At 39.6% G+C, this 8,482-nt stretch overlaps 1 pseudogene across 1 annotated transcript in view; it reads left to right on the top strand.

The window, feature by feature from the left end:
• Positions 1 to 904: 904 nt before the first annotated feature.
• LOC308611697 (centrosomal protein of 78 kDa-like) overlaps positions 905 to 8,482 on the top strand; it is a 28,953-nt pseudogene continuing 21,375 nt past the window's right edge. Inside the window, exons 1-5 of the transcript in view lie at positions 905 to 918; positions 1,072 to 1,175; positions 2,232 to 2,341; positions 4,554 to 4,729; positions 6,731 to 6,844. The product of the transcript in view is annotated as a centrosomal protein of 78 kDa-like (transcript). The remainder of the gene's footprint in view (positions 919 to 1,071; positions 1,176 to 2,231; positions 2,342 to 4,553; positions 4,730 to 6,730; positions 6,845 to 8,482) is intronic.

Raw genomic sequence — 8,482 nt, 5'->3', positions numbered from 1 at the left:
GCTAGAAGTAGATCTTCCGGGTTTCCCTGGTGGCACAGTGGTTAAGAATCCGCCTGCCAGTTCAGGGGACACAGGTTCGAGCCCTGGTCGGGGAAGATTCCACATGCCACGGAGCAACTAAGCCCGTGTGCCACAGCTACTGAGCCTGCGCTCTAGAGCCCACGAGCCACAACTAGAGAAAGCCCGTGCCCAGCAAAAGGCCCAATGCAGCCAAAAATAAATAAATAAATAAATTTAAAAAAGAAAAAGAAGAAGTAGATCTTCTAAGGACAGTGAGAAGTGGGGTGGGGGTGGGGTAATCAAAGTGGAAGTAGCAGGCCCTTTCCCCGCCAGGAGACGGGTAGTTCATAGTTGGGAGCGCCTCTCATTTTGCCGGAAACTCAAACCACTGTCCTTTCTCTGGTGTAGGCCTTGTAACTGGCTGTTGCTCTCAGACCTGCTCAAGAAACTGCAAATGTCCTCCTGCATATTCCGCTGCAATTTTCCAAATGTGGAAATTGTCACCATCGCGGAGGCCGAGTTCTACCGGCAAGTGTCAGCAAGTCTCTTATTCTCTTGCCCCAAAGACCTGGAGTCCTTTAATCCGGAAAGGAAGGAGCTCTTAGATCTGGTGGAGTTCACGAACGAGCTTCAGACTCTGCTGGGCTCATCCGTGGAGTGGATCCTCCCCAGAGACCTGGACTCAGACGACGCCTGGTGAGCTCGCCGGGGCCCGCCGTGTACAGTGTGTCATGGTGTTAATCCTTGTGCATATGTGTCATAATGCGACTATTTCTGTAAAGAAAGGACACTATGAGACACGACTCCAGTCGGAAGGACTTTGAAACATGTTTTTTTCTTTTTAAACTTTTAAGTCAGTTTTTATGAAGTTGTTAATAAAGTTTCTTTACTTTTCAAAGTACACATGCTTTGGAATATGTTTGCTTTTACTCGGAAGAATTGTTTCTTTTCTTTTTTAAGGAGAAAAAAAAAAAAGGCAAAGGAGCGCCACACTTTGACTTAATTTCATACAAAGCTCCGACGACAGAGGCCATAAGTGTTGAGAGTTGCTTTTGGGGCAAATTAAACCAGTAAAATTTTAAACTCTTCCTCCATATTAAAGGGATTGAATAAATTGGCCACTTTGGTGCACCTGTGTCCTGCGAATTGTCCAATTGGAGATGGAGGTTTAGAAAGTGAGTTTCAGTCTTGTTTAAGTCTCTTCCCATCAGACTGGTCTCATGATTTCCTACACACCATGTTACTTCCTGTCTACCTTTCCTTGGTGTTGTTCATGCCTGGATTGTCTCCTGTACCTGCTCAAACCTTGGTCCATTCTCATTTGTACCATGGAAGTTTGTCATGCTGGATACTGTCAGAACTAATTTTACTTAAGTTTGTGTTAAGGTGCAAAGCACACGTTTTGTATATTTTCTGTTTTCTGTGTTTGTCTATATTTTATGGTTTCGCTTCAAGAAATATTATGGGAAGGGAAATAGCAAGATGTAAAGAGCAAAATAGTCATCATTCTCTTTCAATTGTTAGAACATCTATCTGCAATCATAATTATGATGCACTGTGGTATGTGTTAAAATAGTAAATACATGTAACGTCCCGTAGGAGCAGCAAACTCAGTGGTGTTGGTGAGGGTGTGTCATGGAAGTAATGACAAAGCAGGTGACTGTTGGTTGGGGTCCTGAAACATTAGTGTGCCTTCCCTGTGTCCAGTAGTGGTCTGGAGGGGTCAGGAAGCCTGCCTTTGAATTTGAGGGAACAGAGAGTTTGAGGTCCTCTCTCTTCTATTGCTCTAGTACACTGCATAGCAGCAGTATACTGGGTTTATAGTTGACGTTTAAATCGCTGATTGATCATTAAGATTGGGATGTATCTTTGGAAATGAAAATAGGAAGAATCGTATGCTTTTTCTTTTTTTTCTTTTTTTCCCTATATCTGAAAAGGTATGTAGTACTTTGCTGAGTGGTTGGGAATAAAGTTTGCAGTATTCAGTGTATTCAGTTTTAGTATCTAAATAGAATTAAACTGTTGCTATAAACTGGAATAGCACTTTGTTACTGACAAGTTTTAGAATGCATCTGTTCATCAATTACCTGTTTGGAAGATTGTAGTTAATGATTTTGAGAATGTGGCTATAAACTTCCAACTGACTGAAGAAAAGCAAATAAGTCAAGATTGACAAATGTATAGGCTCTTCATCTTATTGTGTGTGGGGGTTTTTTTTTTTTTCCTTTTAGTTATTTGTGAAGGTATAAAGAATTCTATCACACTTAAGACAAGTTAAGTAAACTTCACGGGGTGTATTCTGACATGGCATGGAGCAGATCCCATGGCCTAGATCTTAAAGGTGATTTTATGTTTAAACTTTCATGAAAACATATGTGATTGAAACACATTAATATATTGATACAGAGGGCAGTTAATTTTTGTCTCTGTGTGTGTGTGTGTGTGTGTGGTACTGTTGTGGCCTCTCCCGTTGTGGAGCACAGGCTCTGGACGCGCAGGCTCAGCGGCCATGGCTCACGGGCCTAGCCGCTCCGCGGCATGTGGGATCTTCCCAGACCAGGGCACGAACCCATGTCCCCTGCATTGGCAGGCGGACTCTCAACCACTGAGCCACCAGGGAAGCCCTAATTTTTGCCTTTTGATACATGTGAGTGCAGCTTTCATTTTGCTGAAAGAATATGACCAGTTTTCAGTTTGGGATTCTACCATTTAGTAAAGATAGTCCACTTAATTTTAGAAATAAGAGATTTAATATATAATACCTAATAATACTTTTATGTATTTTTTTTACTGAAAACATTTATTGTAATACTGTGAAGAAACTATGCCATTCTAGTCTTCAAGACTTAAATGAATCAAGTGTTTATTAGCTGTTGTAGTTTTTAAACTAATAAAAGTCAGTACATCAGAAATTTGTAGAGTTTTAAAAATAATGCCTTAACAACTTTACAGTGGTTATAATGACTGTATTTAGGCCTAAAGTTAGTTAATAATTTGACATGAAGGCTTTTTAATAGTTTGATGGTGCAGATCAGGGATAGGTAAACTCTGGCTGGTGGGCCAGATCCAGCCCGTCGCCTGGCTTTGTAAAGGAAGTTTTTCTGGAACATAGTCGCACCCATTGTTTACATGGTAGTTATGGCTCCTTTCACCCTACACCAGTGGGGCAGAGTAGTTGCAACAGAAACTGTATAGCCCACAAATCTGGAAATGTTTAAATTTAGATTTTAAAAATTGAAAACTTCTTTGAGCCTATACAGGGCAAGTGCATTGACCCCTGAGGTAGAAAACAGTCAGGAACTTGGGTGCGGAAGCCAAATGGCCTAGGTTCAAATTCCCTTTCTCCCATTTCATAGCTAGTGAACATGGGCAAATCACTTAACCTCTATGCCTCATTATGAGGTTTAAATGTACTTATCTGTATAAACAGTGCCTGGCACATACTAAGCACTGTGTAAGTTTCTGCTTGGAGCTTTAATAAGTTATTGTTAATAGAAAAATGACACTAATGATTTTCCTTATAGAGTAACAAAGGCACTTTGAGTCTTTTACTTTTTCAGGAATGTAATAAGACTTTTTTCATTGACAGTCAGTGTTCCCTGTTACCAAAATTTACTTTATGAATATAAAGAATTGAATGTCTTCAAGACAGTACTTTTGCTTAAATGTCAAACCATTATTTTCCCAAGGCACATCAAACTGGCTCTGCATAGGCCAGGCCTGTAAAGTTTGTGTGCACACCGTAGGTAGCATGTGAGATACATTTTGTAAATATAGTTTTTTAAATAATGCTTGAGACTTCCCCGGCGGTCCAGCAGTTAACACTATGTGCTCCCAATGTAGGGGGCTTGGGTTCGATCCCTGCTCAAGGAACTAGATCCCACGTGCCTGCCATAGCTAAGAGCCCACATGCCACAACTGAAAGATCCGGCATGCTGCAACTAAAGACGCGGCACAGCCAAACAAACAAACAAATAATTAAATAAATCTTCTTAAAAAAATAAGTAAAATAAAATAATGCCTTAGGAGTTAGGAAAAGAAAATATTAGAACATTTTTACCTTTGTATTATTTTTAAAAATCTGTGTAGTTTAACATGTACATAAATTATATGTACGGAACTTTGTGTATATAATGTGTTAATAAATAAGATGCATATTAAAAAGTTTTCTTATGGTTTGCCCAGTCAGGTGTTTGGAGGCCATTGGAGGACAGGATGATGAAATATAGGGCCTCAGCAAAGATAGAATTTAGAACCAATTCCCTGACTTAGAAGATAAGGAAAATAATAATAGACTGTAACTGAGTTGCCCAACTTTACATAAGTGTTCAGAAACAGGAAATCCAGTGGCTAGAATCTAATCACTGACCGAGCAGAATCTGGGTCACTGGACTCGTAAACCAGAAGTGACTGTTGAATTTCTCAGGTTGATGCTTCTGGCATATATGCTTGATCTGTGTGTGTGTGTAAATCTCTGACATAAGAAGCCATACTCAGGCATACCCTGTTTCCTTATTCAAGCATCTTAATTACATCCCATTAAATCTTTGAAGTATCAGACTACCAGAAGGCATGAAGAAACCTGGGCTGAGAGTCTTCATTCCAGGAGACGTGATCTTGACTGCATGGCTGGTTTGAGGCGCATCACTCTGAACTGCAAACCCGCTCATTGGTGACCTGGGTGCAAGTGCTTTGGCAGAATCTCTTAGTGAGGATTTATGGCTTAGAGGGAAATTCTAAAATTGAAAATATTGAATGTTTAATATGAAATATGCTTAGCTTTTGGCATGATACTATTGTGATAGGATTTTTTAAAGCCTCATTGTACTGATAGCTTTTATTTTGCCTTTAAACTTTCTCTAAGAGTTGCATATATCCTTTATAGAAAATACAGAGTAACAAGAGAACAATTACCTATAATTTTAATACCCAGATATAATCACTGTTCATTTTGATGTATATACTTTCTTTTTTTTTCTACAAATATATATGTTCACTTAGGGATTACAAAATTAGAATTGTAGTATACTTGCTCTTTCATATTCCTGCTTTTTTCACTTAATGATGTATCATGTAGTATTGCGTCATAATGATGTCCCATAGTTTAATCAATTCTTTGCAATTCTATTTAGACAGTTTGCTTTTCCCTGTCAGAAACAATGTGAATACGTTGTATATACATCTCTGTGTCCATCGGGATTACTTCTGTAGAATAAGGTACTACAAGTGGAATGACTATGTGTGACCTATTTTTAAGACATTTGATACACATGGCCAAATTACCACCCAGATAGGCTATGCCAATTTGTAGTCCACCCCAACAGTAGATGTGAAGCCTGCCTCTCACAAACACTGGCCTGTAGCACTTGTAAAAAAATGTAAAACTACAAAAATGAGTACCGCTCCATTTTCTATGCAAGTGGGATTACTCCAAATTTTATAACTTTTTTCAATTAATTTAGTATGAGCATTTTGGCAAGTCAGTAAATTTGCATCTCCTACATCATTTTTTGTGATTGTTCAGTATTCCATTATATGAATATGCCACAGTGCACATAGCTTATCCATTCTTGTATATAAGCTTTGTCCAGTTTTTCAGTTACAAATAGTACTCTGATATATATCCTTACCTATATCTCTGACTATTTCTTTTGGTTAGATTCTTAGAAAGAGAGTTGTTGTATCCAAAGTGTATAGACATTATTTAAAGGCTTTTCTTACAGAATCTTGGCTTCATCTGATAGGAGAATAACCACATTTTGTTTTATTTTGTATTCATTTGATTGACTGGTGAGGTTTACTGGCTGTTTGTATTAATTTGGCTATTTGGTTAATTATACCCTGTGTCCATTCTTCTGTAGTGAGAGTTTGTAAGGGTTGTATCATATCCTGTCAGATCCGTATGTCTGACTTGCTATTTCTGTGCGTCATGGGTGTGTTGAAAGACTCCAGTTATTTTAATGTGATGGTCCACACAACACTTAAACAAAAGACTCATCATAGTTTCCTTTCATGTAATATTTTTTAATCCCTGTGCTTTAGTGATGATCCCTTTGGTTTAAATGAGTAGGTTGTTCAGCCCCAGAACTACTAGAATTCATGATCAGTTTTTCTGGTTTTTGTCTGACCTTTTACTGCGAGGGTTCTTGACCATCATACTTTCATGATAGCTTTTTAGTATGTATTCTCTATTCACACATTGTTGAAAGTTTTTATTATTTGTATCCTCTTAGACTTGTCTTTTTTTCCCCTAAAACTAACAGTTATTACATTTCTTCTATTTTGTTTTCCCCTTTGAACTAGTTTCAAGTGTGATTTGGAGCTGAAGATCATGATCAAAAGAATGCAGTGCATTTCTGAGCTCCACCAGGTTTTGCTTGTGAGGTTTACATGCCCCTGCCGCCCTTGCTAATTATGAACTGAGATTCATTTTGTGATGCTTTTTGCTCATAGGTTATATACAGTTATTCTTCAGTTCTGTAATTGTAAAATCTGTTGTCTGATTTATTGGTACTAAAGCCAGGGTTATCATTGCACATCCAAGAAGAGGTTTTTAAATTGGATTATGCATTATGTGTGTGCGTATATGTCTCTGTTTTTTTCCATACCCAAAATTACAAACCTGCCATGACTTGTCTTGTGCAGGACTCTTCCACACGTGAGAAAATGAGAGTTGTCTATATGTTAAATCTGTAGAGTTAGCAAGTGACCTTTTGTCTTTCATCGAAAGCACTTGACCTGCAGCAGTGCGGCCTCACCAGTGAAGGAGCAAAGGCTTTATTAAAGACCCTTGAAACCAACCGAACTCTGCTCGTTCTGGATATAAGAAAAAATCTGCTGGTTGGTATGTGGTCACTTTTTTTAAATTGATGAACACATAGCAAAACAAAAAGAATTTGTTCAGGTATTGACAGTTTTTTAAAACTTAATGTGTTTAACTTTCTTCATCATATACAGTTGGCCCTTGAACAACGTGGGCTTAGGGGTGTCAACCCCTACGCAGTTGAAGATCTGGGTATAAGTTTATAGTCAGTGGTTCCACATCTGTGGATTCAACCAACCTTGGATCATGTAGGATGATAGTACCTATGTATTGAAAACTATGCGTGTGTCAGTGGACCCGCGAGGTTCAAACCCATGTTGTTCAAGCTTCAACTGTACTTTTCTAGTGTTGCACTTCCCTTATGTTTTTAGCAGCTACTGTACTAATTAAAGTGAATTATACTTGTCAATTTTTCTTATCTCTACTCTGAATACAGGTGAACATAGATACTAAGCCTGTTTCCACCAAGAGCATTCTTTCTTTCCTGTGCAACCTCTGAATTCTTGCCAGTAGTACTTTATTCATTTGTCAGATTCACAAGTAATTTTGTAATCATCTTCTGTGTGCCAGAGACGGGTTTAGGGACTAGGGATAAAGCAGTGAACCAGACAGACAAAAGTCTTGCCCTCATGGAGCTTACATTCTAGTGAAGGAGATCAGATAGAAATGAGTAAACAGATAAGTCATATAATTTTAGAGAGTAGGAAGTGCAAACTGTGTTAATGTAAGGAGAGTGAGGGAGAGCAGGTAGGACTCCATTGGATAGGTTTTTTAGGGGACAGCTTCACTGGAGAAGTGGCATTTGAACGGAGACCTGAATGAAGAGAGGAGCAAGCCATGGAAGATGTGGAGTAAGCACATTCCAGGACAAGGAGGCAATGAGTATGTAGGCATGTAGGTGGGTGGAGTATTTAAGGAAAAGCAAGGAGGCCAATCTGGGCAGAGTACCGAGTGAAGAAGAGTGTGGTAGGACATGAGGTCAAGGAGCTAGCCAGGGGTCTGCTCTTGTAAAGACTTGAAGGCCAGAGTAAAGATGTGGATTATTCTAAATGAGTAGAGGGGTTTGAACTGGCAAAAGGCATGATCCAAATCGTATCTGAATAAGGTGACCTGGTATAGAGAAGGGACTTCAGAGGATAAAGATGAGGAACAGGGGGCTTCCCTGGTGGCGCAGTGGTTGAGAATCCACCTGCCGATGCAGGGGACGCGGGTTCATGCCCCGGTCCAGGAGGATCCCACATGCCGTGGAACGACTGGGCCCGTGAGCCATGGCCGCTGAGCCTGCGCGTCCGGAGCCTGTTCTCTGCAACGGGAGAGGCCACAACAGTGAGAGGCCCGTGTACCGCAAAAAAAAAAAAAAAAAAAAAGAAGAGGAACAGGGAGACCACTTAGGAGACTATCACAGTGCTCCAAATAAGAGATGTTTATGGCCTAGGTTAGGTTGGAAGTTTGCAGCAAGTGAAAAGTGGTTGAATTCAGGTTGTGTTTTGAGGGTGTAGCTCTCAAGACCTGCAGATAGATGTGAGGTATGAAGGAAATAGTAACAAGGAGACAAGTCGTTGATGATTATGTGTGCAACTGGGTAGTATCTCTTAGAAGAAGGGGGCTGATGGGAGGAGCAGCTTTTGAGGGAATATCAGGACTTGGTTTGTTATCTTG

The sequence above is a fragment of the Mesoplodon bidens genome, assembly GCF_964165515.1.
Source record: "Mesoplodon bidens genome assembly, contig: HAP1_SCAFFOLD_395, whole genome shotgun sequence".
NCBI lineage: Eukaryota > Metazoa > Chordata > Mammalia > Artiodactyla > Ziphiidae > Mesoplodon > Mesoplodon bidens.
This window is presented reverse-complemented; position numbering and strand designations above follow the sequence as displayed.